The sequence below is a fragment of the Rhinoderma darwinii genome, chromosome 5 (assembly GCF_050947455.1).
Source record: "Rhinoderma darwinii isolate aRhiDar2 chromosome 5, aRhiDar2.hap1, whole genome shotgun sequence".
Lineage (NCBI taxonomy): Eukaryota > Metazoa > Chordata > Amphibia > Anura > Rhinodermatidae > Rhinoderma > Rhinoderma darwinii.
The window spans coordinates 150,773,886-150,790,184 of NC_134691.1; positions in this window are offsets into that span (position 1 = coordinate 150,773,886).

Sequence of the window (16,299 nt, forward strand, 5' to 3'; positions counted from 1 at the left end):
CGCGTTGCAGCAGTCCTCTTTTTTTATTGTTTTTAAAACAAATTGTCCAATAAATTGTTTTATCATCTATCCAATGGGTTCGTGGTAATCACCGTACCAGCTACACAGAAGCGCCCGACAAAAAGAGCATTTTTTTCCAGATATCTACATTTGAATGACCACGTCGAGGAGACTCCAGCAAAGGAGGTATCCACAGTGGGTCTGCTCCAGAGGCTAGCACAGTGTACCGGAAATTACACCAGACGAGCAACAAAGTCAAGTTGTGCTGACGATCCTGCACAACCTAATCAGGTGAGTCTATCATAACTCATCTGTACATCAATATACCACCAGTGCATACGATATCACCCTAGAGGAGCGCCGTTTCTCTTTTTCTTTCTTTTCTTTAAGCACCCTACTGTAATGGCGGGGACCGAAGTTAGCTCCGATCCCTGCAATTAACCCCTAAAATTCCCGGGGCCTAAAAGGCTTCCGGTAGTGACAGGAATATGCCACGGGATCAGAAGCTGGGCCCACGTCATCAGCATGTATGTTACAGCTGACACCCTGCGATCAAAAGTGATCGCTGCATCTATGTGGTTTGTAGCCAAATCGGCACCCCCACATATGGGGTATTGCCGTACTCGGAAGAAATTGCTTTACAAATATTCGGGTTCTTTTTCTCCGTTTGTTTATTGAGAAAATGAAAAATTCTGAGTTTAAAGGGGTTGTCCACCTTCTGACAACTTTTGACCTATCCACCGGATAGGTCATCAGTATATCATCGGTGTGGGTCCGACACCCGAACCCCGCACCGATAAGCCACTCCAGTGGCCTGCGGGCACCGGATGTTATGGCACATAATGCTATGTACGGAGCCGGAGGCAGTTGGTTCAGTACATAGTATAGCGGCCGTGCTACAGAACTGCAGGTCCGCTCCTATTCACTTGAAAAGGAGCAGAGCTGCAGTACTGCAGCTCGGCCGCTATTCCGTGGCCGGAGACAACTGCTTCCGGCATGTACGTTTGGTGTGTAGAGGCACCGGACCAGCTGATCTGTGCGGGGTCCGGTTCTCGAACCCCCACAGATCATGCACTGATGACCTATCCAGTGGATAGGTCAGCAGTTGTCAGAAGGTGGTAAAACCCCTTTAAGCTACAACTTATTGAAAAAAAATATATAATTTGTATTTTCATTGCCCAATTCTATTAAAATCTATGAAACACCTCTGGGGTCAAAATGCTTACTACACCCCTTGATTAATTCCTCAAAGGGTGTAGATTCCCAAATGGAGTCACTTTTGGGGAAAAATTTCCACTGTACTGGTGCCGAGAAACCAATCCAGCAAAATCTGTGTTCCAAAAGCCAAATGGCATTACCTCTCTTCTGAGCCCTGCTGTGTGCCCAGACAGCATTTTATTACCACATATGGGGTATTTCCCTACTCTGGAGAAGTTGATTTACAAATGTTGTTTTTTTTCTCTCCTTTATTTGTTGAGAAAATGAAATATTTTGAGCTAAATCTACATCTGAAATTTTTACATTTCATTGCCCAATTCTAATAAAATCTATCAAACACCTATGGGATCAAAATGCTCACTACACCCCTAGATGAATTCCTTGTGGGTGTATTTTCCAAAATGAGGGCTTTTTTGGGGGTGTTTCCTTTGTTTTGGCACCACAAGAGCTCTTCAAACCTGACATGGTGCCTAAAATATATTCTAATAAAAAGAAGGCCCCAAGATCCACTAGGTGCTCCATTGCTTCTGAGGCTGGTGCTTCAGTCCTTTAGCACACTAGGGCCACATGGGGGAAATTTCCTAAAACTGCAGAATCTAGGCAATAAATATTGATTTGTATTTCTCTGGTTAAACCTTCTGTGTTACAGAAAAATGGATTACAATGGAATTTCTGCAAAAAAATTAAATTTGTACATTTCACCTCTACTTTGCTTTAAAGGAGCACTCCACTTTTTTTAAAAATTTCCCCCTCCATTTGTACATTAGTGTTTCAGTGGGGTGCTGTGTGCAGAAATACTTACTGATCCGTGCATCACGTCATTTTCGGGTCCAGCGCCGCCCACCTGATCACATTCTGACCTGGTCTAGAATCACTGTGCTTTTGAGAAAACCAGAACTCAGGCTCTCAATGCATTCCTATGGGAGCAAGAACGAGGTTCCAGTTTTCTCAAAAGCAGTGATTCCAGACCAGGTCAGAATGAAGATCACGTGGGTGGCGCTGGACCCGAAGGCGTGATGCAAGGATCAGTAAGTATTTCTGTACACAGCACCCCACTGAAACTCCAATGTACAAATGGCGGGGGAAATAAAAAATATAACGTGGAGTGCTCCTTTAATTCCTGTGTAATGCCTAAAGGGTTAAGAAACTTTATAAATGCTGTTTTAAATACTTTGATGGGTGCAGTTTTTAAAATGGGTTGAATCATATGGGTCTCTTAAATATAGGCCCCTCAAAGCCACTTCAGATCTAAAGTGGTCCCTAAAAAAATAGGCTTTTGAAATTTTCTTGAAAATGGGAGAAATTCCTTCTAAACATATAAGCCTTGTTGAGTCCTATAAAAATAAAAAGATGTTCAAAAAACAATGCCAACATATAGTTAATTAGTAATTATTTTGTGTGCTTTAACTGCCTGTTTTACAAGCAGACACATTTAAATTTAGAAAAATGCTTATTTTTGCAAATTTGCTAAAAATGTTGGTGTTTTTCACAAATTTTATCTCTGACATAAAGTACAATATGTCACAAGAAAACAACCTCAGAATAGCTTGGATAGGCAAAAGCATTCCAAAGTTATCACCACATAAAATGACACGTCATATTTGAAAAATGAGGCTGTCAGGAAGGTCAAAAGTGGCCACAGTAGGAAGGGGTTAATGGGTATTAATTAAGCGGGTTTTATTTCATGATAAATTATTCTAAACAGTGTGAGCAGCTATAGTTCTCACACTAATATTTGGTACTGCCCTTCTTGTCATTAGTTGGTGTCGCAGTGCATGACCCCAATGATCTATCATTTACCAATTTATAATCTGCCCTATGGATAGGTGATTAGTGTTCTAGTTGGGAAAACTTGATCCTTTCAGTCATGAGAATGGGTGAGACTGTACACTCTCTCTGTCTCTCCACCTCCTCACCACTCTTTTAGAGTCATGGATATACAGAAACATTTTGACAGTATGTACAGACTACCCTTTCATTTACTTAAGTTTTTTCAATGTCAGGATAAAGCAAAAAACATAACTGGGCAGATTTACTAATACTGTCTTAAATTCAGAAAGGTAAGAATTAGACTAGATGTAACAAATTTATTACAGTGGCTCATGATAGATAAGAAATTTGCGCACCTTTAGACACTTCTGTCTAACTTTGTACTACCTCTTCGATAGCTTACAGGAAACCAATCTTTTGCACCAAAATTATATCACAATTTGGCGCATGTTAAACCATGCCCCCTTTTCCAATAAGATATGCCCCTTTGTCCGACGAGTAGAAAACATTTGTTCTTTTTGCCTCATTTCATTGATAAATGTGTCTAAAATGATTTGCGCCAAAAAGAAGGTGCAAATTAGGACAGAACACCAATAGCAAATCTGCTCCAATGTATAGTAAACATAAAATTACACCATAGTCACAACTATTTGTTATTATTTAGTGTGTCCATCCTTTGTCTTTATTACAGCTTCCATTCTTTACAGTAGACTTGCTTTCAGTTATTGAAATAAATCTGCGGACATACGGTGCTTTTCAAAACTTCTGGCAAACAACTCCAAATTCCAGTCTTAGATGTTGGGTGTTATAATGATATTTGCAAGGAGGGTCTTTAAAACAGAACATAGCTTTGTACATGTTATTACTGAAACTCCAGATGGATAAGGGGGAGCCATGATACAATCTGGGAACAGATATTGTTATCCCGTAGCAAAGGGGATATAAATATAGCTATTAGGTCGGGTTATAAATGGAGCATTCAAACATATTTGGGTTTATTATAGTCCTTTACACGGGCCAATGATCGGGCAAATAAGCGTTCATATGATCTGCTCGTTTATGCGGCCAATAAAATGGTCGCTAGTTGGCAGAACATCTCCCTGTGTAAACAGGAAGACATGATGGAAATGTATGGGGGCAAACGATCATAGTAATGTTCGTTCGTTCCCATACATTACCGATCATAGGTTTTTATGAAAGAAGCAAACAAACGCCAAGCAACGAGCTGTTTCACCGATCAGCGCTAATTTTATTGCATGTAAAAGGACCTTTTCTTCGCCGTGAAACTATTTTTTTTACAATAAAACTTTCTCCTTAGAGTATTGAATGATAGATTAACATTTGTTTGTACTTAATAAAAAAAAATAAACTCCATGTGTTAAACTAATGTCTATGATTCCCGTTTTTTGGTCTTTTTTATTTCTCCAGAGAGTATTTCAAGATAGGTTAACATTGTTTGTATCATCATCATCATCATCATCATGCTTTCAATTTAAAAAAAAAAACCCCACCAACTCCAGACATTGTTGTACAACCACAAACTTTCACTGATTCACCACCATGCTTGACCAATGGTCTATAGTTCCCATTTTTTTTCTTCAATAAAACTTTATCCAGAAATTGTTTCATGATAGATTAACATTTGTTTGTACTTCTAACTATTTGTGATGCTTTAAGTAAAAAAAAAAACAACAACCACAAACTTTCACTGATTCACCACCATGCTATACTCCCATGTGTGCTGTTGTAACATGCTCCACCGGGTATTATATATATGGAGCTAGTCTCCACTAGAAACCATGCTTACCTCTGTACATTCAGCATCTGTTCATTCCATTATCATTTCGATAGACAAAAACCCTCAACATATCTCCCTATAAAATAAGAGGCATACGGAGGTACGGCAAGGGCCCTTTCACTTGTATGGGTGCCGTATTACGGCTTCGTACAACTTGGAGATCATGTGCTTGACGCATTAGACTAATCACTCCATAAAATTTACTTAGGCCTCATGCACACTTCAATCACTGTTTTCACGGCCGTTTTTCATGGATCCGTCTGTCCGTGATTAGATCAGTGTGGTTCCCGTGTGTACTCCGTGTACACTTCCGTGTTTCCGTTTCCGAGCACCGCACATGGTACTCACTGTCCAACGGTAGTCACTGTCCAGGGTGCTAAAAGAGTTACGATCAGTGCTGGAAAGAGAGAAGGGGCTGCACTGATCGACAGTAACTCTTTCAGCACCCTGGACAGTGACTACCGCTGGACAGTGAGTATCATGCGCGGCGCTCACAATATAGATTTCTAATGTTTCCTTCAAAAACCCCAACTCAGAAAAAAATAAGTTTATACTTACCCAGAACTCCCTGCTTCTTCCTCCAGTCTGGCCTCCTGGGATGACATTTCATTCCATGTGACCTCTGCAGCCAATCACAGGCTGCAGCGGTCACGTGGACTGCCGCGTCATCCAGGGAGATCGGACTGAATGTCAAAAGAGGGACGCGTCACCAAGACAGTATGTATGAACTGCTTTTTCTTTCTATCGCTGCGGATGCTCTGCCCGAAAGGGCTGCCCCTTCTCTCTATCCCTCACTGATCAGCAGGCTCTTCTCTCTATCAGTGCTGGATAGAGAAAAGGGGCTGCCGATTAGTGCAGTGCAATATCTCTCTCTCCGTGCACTTCTGCACGCCCGGCCGTTGCTAGGCAACGGCTCCGTCACACACGGACGGCACACGGATGCCGTCCGTGTGCCTTCAGTTTTTTTGACGGACCCATTGACTTGTATGGGCCCCACAGTCACTGAATCTCGGACCAAGGTAGGACATGATCTACTTTTGTCGGAACGGAACAACGGGACCGTCAAAAAAACTGAAGTGTGCATGGCCCCATTGAAATGAATGGGTCAGGGTGCTAGCCGTCAAAAAAACGGCTAGCACCCTGAAGGAAAAAACGGAAGTGGACATGGGGCCTTAGATGTTCTTGTGGAAAATTTAATTTTTTTTGGTCTATTTCCTTCTCTCAGTACCAGTATTTTAACAACCACACATTCTTCCGCACCATTGGGCTGCACCATTGTAGCATTATTTTCTCTGATGACTTTTCAAAGATAAAAGTACTGTTTATCTGATGGTGACCACAGTTGTATAATGTTTAATAATTGCTTTTTAAGGACAGTTTTGGAAACTCCTGCTTTTCCACTATAAGTGTTGTAGACATTCGTGAAATCTTCTGCTAAATATATGTTTCCTGTTTTTTTTCTTCTGGTGCCAAAAAAATTAATAACGTGTATTTCATGGTCATTTCAGCTTGTACGTTAAATAGAAAATTGCATCTGGCATAATGGAAGGGGTAATATACCAATATTACTACTTCCATTACATCAGACACTCTTTGCTATGTCATTGTTACCACCGTTCAGGATGGGAACCCCACTTGTACTTATAGGAAAGCTGCCCTACCATGGCAAAATACATATTACTTTGCTATTATGTGCCTTGGTGTATAACAGACTTGGGTTTTACACAATATTTTAATTAAACGAATAAAGGTTTTATTTGACAAAGTTGTGTTAGCCCATTACATTGCAGCTTATACACAAGTGATTGACAGTTTATTTGGGTCAAATTAGTGGCTTTCTTTTCCTAACCATCCTTGGAAAATTACCGTCAAATTCGACATATAGGCAAGACCACAGTTCTTATTTGCTTTGTTAGCCCTACCATTTATGCACACGGCACATAGGCTGTATGGTGGCACACTGAGTTCCATACAGCTATGAACTACAGAGCCATTCGGGGGCTCAATGTGCCACCGTACAATGCTCTGTCATTGCTAGATATACAGCGCTATTTTGCTCTAGAATAAATGCTTCTAGGGGTGAATAGCTCTGTATATTTGGTAACCAATGGAGCATGCCACAATTTTTTTTTCTGTCATAGTCCTACAGAATACAACAGAAGAAACTTTCTTATGCCTCAATATAAAATCTGAGGCACACGGAAGTTCAGTGAAGACACCATGCACGTTTACAGGTACCCTATTATTGCTCTGTACAAAATAGAGCAGTAATACGACATGTATATGAAACCTTTGACTATGTCCACATGCAGAGGATTAGTTGCGTAGTTTGGGTGTTAGAATTTGCAATTATAGTACAGTACAATGCATCTGAATGAGTTTTAACAAAACTTAGTACACATCCTGTGAAAAAATTCAGCATGAATTTGAGGGCATGCTGGAGATTTCCATGCCCACAGTATGCCATAACTATTGTTGACTTTTTCTAGATTTGCCGTGGATTTTACCCACTTCTGTGCATTATTAAATGCTACTGAAATACATTATATACATTTCTGCAGAAAGATAAGATAAAACTGAAGACAGTGAGTAATGAAAATTTTATTGTAGATGAAAAGGACATGTTTAATGAGTAGTAACCAAGCTTCTGGCTACTACTTCTCACATAAATTATCTGTACTAGTAACATGATTTTTCTAAAGTAGAGGTAATAATAGTTGGGTTGAATTTAGGATTTTATTTTATGGAAGTAAGGCTATCTGTGTAATAAGAAATAATATATGTGACTTCATCTAAGCAAATGAGATTGACAATTCAGAATGAAATCCCTGTAAAACTATGATTAATCTCACCGTGAAAGGAGTCAGTGCACATCATTAACTTTGTTAAGGAAAATAGAATCATGTGAAACAATATTTCTCTGCTGAGGCTTTGATCCTGAAATTGGAGCTAATTATGGGAGAAGATATGTAAACCGAGTGCACTTCCTGTTCTCATCAATGGCCAGAAGAGGTTAAATGATAATAAATGTGTCTTTAATCTTTTTGTTTGCCCAACTATGCAATGTCTGTACAAACGGATGAATAAAGGATCAGGACTGCACATACAGTAAATAGGGAATCTAAAAAGAGAAATAGAGCTAAAATAATAGAGCTAAATTAATTTAATTAATTAAAATTTAATTAAATAGAGCTAAATTAATAGGTGCAATTCCCAGCCCGGCAATCATCTCATCTTTGGTTGCTTCCATAGAAAAACATTGGACTGCACAATTTGCTACTGCTAATCGCATTAGGCCTAATTCACACGAACGTGTGCATTTTGCACGCATAAAAAATGCAGAGTTTTTCCTACACTGCAGTTCCGTTTGACAGCTGTGTACGGCGCGCATCTGTTTTTTACGCGCGTCTGTCAACCGTATCTTATGCGTTTTTTACGTCAGCAAAAAAAACCTGAAGTAGGTGTATTTCTTTTTCTTATAATTTCTTTAGCAACTGTTGCATGAATCACGGACATCACACAGATGTGCATCCATGTGCTGTCCGTGATTTTCACGCACCCATTGACATCCATTGATGTCAGAGTGTTCCAAAAGCAGATGAGATTGGGCGACCATTTATCAGTGCGACACCGGCCACATATCTGCGGATTATTATTTATGTACCCCATTATTATACCCTCTTGTTATGTCCTGATGTTCTCCACACAGGTTACATATACCCCCACATTATAAATTGAAATACCAGCAAAACCCCAAACAGAACAGTTACCAAGCAAAATCTGCACTCCAAAAGCCAAATGGCGTTCCCTCCCTTCTGAGCCCCACAGCGTGCCCAAGCACCAGCTTACGTCCACATATATGATATTTTATATCCGGGAGAACCTGCTCAACATTGTATGAGGTATTTGTCTTCAGTGGCACAAACTGGGCACAACGTATTGTGCATTAAACTGTTTAATAAAATGGCACATCAGTGGAAAATTTTAATTTTCAATTTGCACCATCCGCTGCGCATTAACGCCTTCGCGCACCACAACTTAATAGCATGTCGTGGTGCGAGGGGTTATATATGGAGCGGGCTCACGCGCTGCGCCCGCTCCATATTCTGCAGGTGTCAGCTGTGTATTACAGCTGACACCCGGGACTAACGGACAGGAACAGCGATCGCGCTGTTACAGGAGCCTGTAAAATGACATTATACTGCAATACATTAGTATTGCAGTGTATTGTACCAGCGACCTAATGATCGCTCGTTCCAGTTCCCTAAAGGGACTTTTGGGAGGTTTCCACTGTTTTGGTACCTCAGGGGCTTTGCATATGCGACATGACACCCGAAAACCATTCCAGCTAAATTTGAGCTCCAAAAGCCAAATATTGTTTCTTCCCTTCTGAGTCCTGCCGTGGGTCCAAACAGCCGTTTATTACCACATATAGTGTATTGCTGAAATCAGGACAAATTGCTTTACAAATTTTGGGGTGATTTTTCTACTTTATTCATTGTAAAAATTAAACATTTCTATGTTTTTTCAGAAAAAAGTAGATTTTCATTTTCACGGCCTAATTCCACTAAATTCAGCAAAAAAACTGTGGGGTCAAAATGCTAACTATACCCCTATAAAAATTCCTTGAGGGGTGTAGTCTTCAAAATGCGGTCAGTTTTGGGGGGATTCCACTGTTTTGCTCCCTCCAGGGCGTTGCAAACGCGACATGGCACTGAAAAACAATCCAGCAAAATCTGCGCTTCAAAATCCAAATGGCGCTCCTTCCCTTCTGAGCTCTGCCGTGGGTCCAAACAGCAGTTTAGTAGCACATATGGGGTATTGGCGTAATCGGGAGAAGTAGCTTTACAAGTTTTGGGGTGCTTTTTAATTTTTATTCCTTGCAAATATTATTTTTTTAATATTTTTTCAGAAAAAAAGTAGATTTTCACTTTCACAGACATACTCCAATAAATATAGCAAAAGACCTGTGGGGTCAAGATGCTAACTATACCCCTAGATAAATTCCTTGAGGTGTGTAGTTTCCAAAACTGTCTCTCTTTTGAGGGATTTCCACTGTTTTGGCACCACAAGACCTCTTCAAACCTGACATGGTGCCTAAAATATATTCTAAGAAAAGGAGGCCCCAAAATCCACTAGGTGCTCCTTTGCTTCTGAGGCCGGTGTTTCACTAAATTAGCGCACTAGGGCCACATGTGGGATATTTCTAAAAACTGCAGAATCGGGGCAATAAATATTTAGTGGCATTTCTCGGGTAAAACCTTCTGTGTTACAGAAAAAAATGTATTACAAATGAATTTCAGCAAAAAAAATTACATTTGTAAATTTCACCTATACTTTGCTTTAATTCCTGTGAAGCGCCTAAAGGGTTAAGAAACTTTCTGAATGCGGTTTTGAATACTTTGAGGGGTGCAGTTTTTAATATGGGGTGATTTATGGGGTCTATCTAGTACATAAGGCCCTCAAAGCCACTTCAGAACTGAACTGGCCCCTGTAAAAATAGCCTTTTGAAATTTTCTTGAAAATGTGAGAAATTGCTGCTAATGTTCTAAGCCTTGTAACGTCCTAGAAAAATAAAATAATGTTCAAAAACAATGCCAATATAAAGTAGACATATGTAAAATAGTAACTATTTTGTGTGGTATTACTATCTGTTTTACAAGCAGATACATTTAAAATGAGAAAAATCATAATTTTTGCAAATTTTCTCAAAATTTTGGTGTTTTTCACAAATAAGCAATGAATTTATTTATCAAATTTTTCCACTAACATAAAGTACAATATGTCACGAGAAAACAATCTTAGAATCGCTTGGATAGGCAAAAGCATTCCAGAGTTATTAACACATAAATTGACACATGTCAGATTTGAGAAAATGGGGCTGGTCATGAAGGTCAAAATGAGCTCGGTCTTGAAAGGGTTAAAGCATACCTCTTTGGAAAAATCTGGTTTCATGGAGTGTATTGTTTTCTCTTCCCAAAACTCTCTGTTTAATGGTGTTAAGGCCAAATTGTGGTGGTTCATTCACTTGGCTACTGGCTGCGTACACCACCTAGATCATTTGAAATATTTTGCAGTTTGATTAACGCAACGATCCATAGCCAGCAGCAATGGATGCTATGAGCAGTTACTAAACCTTCCAAACTCATATGAACAGGAGGACTGTGTAAGGTTAAAACTACGGCAAGTAGTAGGACTTATTTAAACTGACTTTTTTCTCCCCACTGTGTGGAATTATAAGTATGTTTCCCAACCTAAAGCTCGGAGTCCAACCTTTATTGTTAGATTTGATCATTTATCCATAGTAGGGGGACTGGATAAAGGACGAGCATTTAGAGTTATAGTAAGTTGCTTAAATTCGATAACCTGCCTCATACACTCCTTAACATTGAAATTGCAACACCAAGAAGCGCAAGCCATAAGGTTATCCAAATCAAGGAAGCAGCAGGTTTTGCTAAGATCTGCAAATGATCAAATTTTCAAGCACCGAGCTCCAATCTGTGGCATCTGGGAGGGGCATAAATGCCAGATCAGATCAAGCAGTGTGCTCCTGTTCATCGACGTGCCAGCTATCGCCATTTGTTGCAAACTGAGGGGGACAGAATCATTGAACTGAGAGACATTGGTTTGTCACTCCGGCAGATCGCTACGCACCTAGGCTGAGATGTCAGCACTGTTCAATGTTGCATGTCCCCGAGGTTGGAAGAACAACCACAAATGGGAATGAGAGCAAAAGGTGCACCAGGCGAACCTCTGCACGGACAGATTGTCTGATTGGAAAAATGGCGTGTAGAGATCCATTATGTACTGCAAGAGAAATTAGACATCACAGCTCAAGACTAGGACGGCAACCAGTGTCCACACAAACCATCAGAAGGCGTTTGCAAGACATTGGGCTATGAACCAGACATCCAGTTACAGGAGTTCCATTGACCACACGCCCCCGCTCTCCAAGGCTATCATGGCGCACAGCAAGATGCAATGGAGGCTGAAATGGAAGTCTATCCTCTTCAGCCATGAGTCCCGCTTTTGTCTCGGACACAGATTGGTCTGGAGACCACGTGGGCAATGCCATAAAGTGGCCTTCAGAGGTGAACATCACACCGGTCCTGCTCCCGGGATTATAGTGTGGAGTGGCATAATGTACAGTAGCCGGACTCCTTTAGTCTTCATTTCAGGTACACTAACAGCTCGGTGTTACATTGATTGGGTCGTGGAACCAGTGGTACACCCTTTTCTCCAAAGTGTCCCAGAAGCCGTTTTTCAAGAGGACATAGCCAGGCTGCATGTTGCTCGTGCTACTGCGGCCTTAATGTGCTACCATGGCATGCAGCGTCTCCAGACTTGTCTCCCATCGAGCACATCTGGGACGTCATTCGTAGGCAAATGCAAAGGGAGCTGCCAGCAGCTTATCTTCATGATTTGCATGATTTGCATGCCCAAGTGCATTCAGCGTGGCACGAAATTCCTCAGACAACCATTAATAACCTCATTGATAGCATGCTAAGGTGTGTAAGTGTGTGTATTTCTGTGCTTGGCGCTCATACTCTATACTGAATAAATCAAGATGTTTGGAATATTTTGTTTCCATTTTTTTGATAATTTGAATATCATTAACATGTCTATCGATCCTGTGATTTCCACAATTCCAAAACTTTTCCTTCTTGGTGTTGCAATTTCAATGTTGAGGAGTGTATATTAAGGTATATACTAGAACCAATATAATTAATTTTTTGATAATTAACTTTCACAGAAAGACATACCGTCGTCTTCACTGGGCTTCATTTGATTATTGAGTTTAACATTTTATAATACTCGCTTCAAAGTAAATATCTTGAACTCAAAATATTGTGTATATAATGCATAGTCCATATTGAGTTTTGGTTTATTATTGAATTGGTTTTTAATAGATGTCTTCTTTTTAATAGTACTTGTATTAAAAGCATAGCTTTATTTCTTTCAGCATCTCCAGATACCCATTGAACCCTGCTTCTGTGTACTTCACTTATCAAACTGTTTTGCCATTGTTTCTGTTTTTGCATTAGAAACACAAGACAACTTTCATGACATTCGACTGCGCTGATCTCAGCTAACAGAGGCCAGTAAATGCAACCAAGTCTCTGCAAATAGATGCTTTTAGTCCCTGACCACCTGTGGCTCTTGTCTTAGATGAGTTAAGAATACACTATTACCTAGAAGTGCCACCTGTTTCCAAGTCATGGGGAATAATAGAAAAATAAACATTACAAGTAATGCAAAAAGTTTTGAAAATTGGTTTTCAAGTGAAATATTACATAGAAGGTCTGAAACCATGTAATCCACTGCAGCTGAGGTCATTTTTGTTTAATTAGTTCCTTTATTATTTGTGTACAGCTTCACAGCACAAAACAAGACAGATTTTACATCTGTATGCCATATTTTGGTTTTCAGTTTAGGAATTGTGAGAATGTTAAAGGAAATCTTACTGTCAGTACCACCATCAATGTTAATAGCAGCTTTATAACCTTAAAGGCTATGTAAAACTTTGAAGACTTTTTTTTCTAAAACAATATATTATAGTGTTTAGTGTAACTTTGTAATTGTTTTTTATTAAAAAATGTTTTTACTTTTTGAGATACAGCTTCTATGTAGTAGAAGCTGTATCTTACGCTGAAACCCGTATCTGTCAGGTCAGCAGGACTGATGGCTTTGGTGGCAGCGGGTCGGTCCTTCCTGTTTTTGACACGCAGGATCCACCTGTTAGCGATCACAGTTCATATTAGGCAAAAGTACCAGGCTCTGTTTATACCACTGATGAAGGACACTGACTATATCACTGGAAAACAGTAATTGTAAATGCAACCAGTAGAAACTGAGCACATGTACTTACCAGGAACTGGAATGGGAATACATCAATAACCACCAGACATTAAAATAGTAAGGCAGCAAGAAGGAGAGTGTCTCGCCAGTACTCCCTGGAGACATGACACCCTCAGTTACATGTACCACAGGTCTAGAGCATCGGACGGGTTTGGCGATGGACTGAAATGTTTTCCCCATGTCAAGTTGCTTCTAGTGGTCATGTCTCAAGAGTACTTCTAGGAAATAGGGGCCCTGGATAATGGCCCAGTTTTGCCCCTGCCAACGCTCTGTCATAACTTAACGGTTTGAAAGTTCCCTATAACAAAGGGCCTGTGGCTCCTTTGGTATTTTTTCTGCACAGTGCCGTGACAAACTAGGTGTTGTACAGAAGACTGCTAAATAGACCCGTTTAAGTGTTTGGGAGTTCCGCTTCAAAAATATCGAAAGGGGACTCTTTGCTTTACTAGTGCCGTAGACTCTTCTTGTCTTCTATGGCGTCTATGTCTGCCATAACTTGTTATTGTGGAAAAACCCCATTAACTTTTTTCTATGTGAAAGCCTGCTCAGGCACCTAAACAGATATATTATATTATTAATCTGCACAGAATTGTAGACCTATTTAGATTAAATTAAATGAAATGACAGATTTACTTTAAAAAAGATAATTAGCTCAAGAGCACAAGAGGTTCATATACTTTTCTTGGACAAAGCTGTGGGGCGGTTTGTGTACAGAGTAGACTCAATAGTCAAAATGCTACCCATTAATTGTTAAACATTATAAATAAATGATCAATGTAAATAGAAGTGAAATAAAAATGTGACAATAAAAGGGACATTCACACTACTTGATGCCCTGCACAGTTTTCTGCTTTGATGTACATCAACCTTTAGAACATTGATGGTATCAATTACTATGACACTTTGGATAACAATGACGCTAGTGGCAATGTGCTTGTAAAGTGAGAAGTAAGGCAGCTGTGTCAGATATGTTGCTTGTTCTTCTGAAAATCTTCTAGCCCTTATTTTGATTTGTGTTTTTTACCATCGTGGGTCATAGAAAGAGGAAGTCACTTGACTCCTATGTTATGTCTGTATTGTTAATTGAAGTACTAATTGACCTTCAGATCTAACAACCCAAGCAACTTTGTGTCGAGATATATTGTACTGTAAAATTGGCGGTTTAAGGAGTTTTAAGTAAGGCTCCATGCTCACGACCGTAAAAATTCTCCCTAATTGCAGACCGTAATACGGTCCGCATTTACGGACCCATGCAGTTCTATTGGCCGTGGACACCTTTCCGCATCGCTACGGATGGGTGTCCGTGCAGTAGAACTGTGCCGGGAATTATGGAGCATGTCCTATTTTTCGTGTTTTACGGGCCATACTTTGTATGGGAGCACAGCACGAAAATGCTGTGTGCATGGGGCCTCAGAACATATAAATAAAGCTATGTTTATGTACACTACTGCTCAATAATTTCAGTACACCCGCAGATTCGTCAATTATCTGTATAAGATGAATGTGATACGTGTGTTTTGCACATACATTAGTCTACTAATCTACTGTTTTAAACACTTTCAGCACTCGATTGCATCGTATTTATAAATTATTTATATGAATATCCTTCAAAACCGTAGTTTTTGAAGAAACAGGGCAATGAATCCGGTGTAAAAGAGAAACTGTCTTTGTTGCCCATAGTATTTAATCACAGCACAGGTTTCATTTTTTAAGAGCAGAATATGAAATTAAAGCTATACTGTGATTGGTTGCTAGACAGTTTCTCTTATACACAGGTTTCTAAATCCCCACTGTAAACAGTGAAAGAACTCTGGTGTTCGCCTTGTATTGTGATACTGTGTACACGTGTAAAAAATGTGTACAGTGATCTCCTACAGAAAATGGCTCCCAATAAAGGAGTTATCAATCGAAAAGCAATTTACCATAGTCGCTTTGAGAAATGCAAGGCATAGTCTGTGGGAAAATGCTCGCTGGGAAAGGGTTTCTCTTAATGGCATGTAGTGTACCCTCAAGAGATATGCAGAAAACAAGAGTGGACGCGATCAGCCAAGACCTGGACAACCTCGATTGACCACAAAACAGGTGGACAAATTTATGAGAGTGTTCCAAATGGGACAGATTTAAAACACTTTGTAAGATCCATGATGGAAACGAGGAAGAAAATCATGTCAATCGTGACAGTCAAACGCTGGCTTGTAGCCAGTGGCTTCAAGGGATGTGTTGCAGCCCAAAAACCATTGCTTAGGCCCAATATTTAAAAAAAGAGATTTATGCGGGCTAAAAAGCACATGAGCTGGACCACTAGTCAGTGGAAGAAGGTTCTTTTCACAGACGAATCGCAGTTTGAGGTGTTTGGGTCCAAGAGACGAAAGTTTGTTTGTCGTGCAATAGGTAAGCACATACTTACTGCTTGCTTTCAGTCCAAGCACGGAAGAGGTTCTATTATGGTCTGGGGATGTTTCGGAGGTGGTGTGGTTGGTGACTTACTGAAAATTGAAGGAATGCTACCACAACATCCTAGTGCTCCATGCCATTTCTTCTGGTACCTATCTTATTGGTTGTGGTTTCACACTACAGCAAGATAACAGCCCAAAACATACTTCCTGTCTTTGTAAAAAGTATGTTCAGTCAAAAGAACGACAACAGGTGCTGAA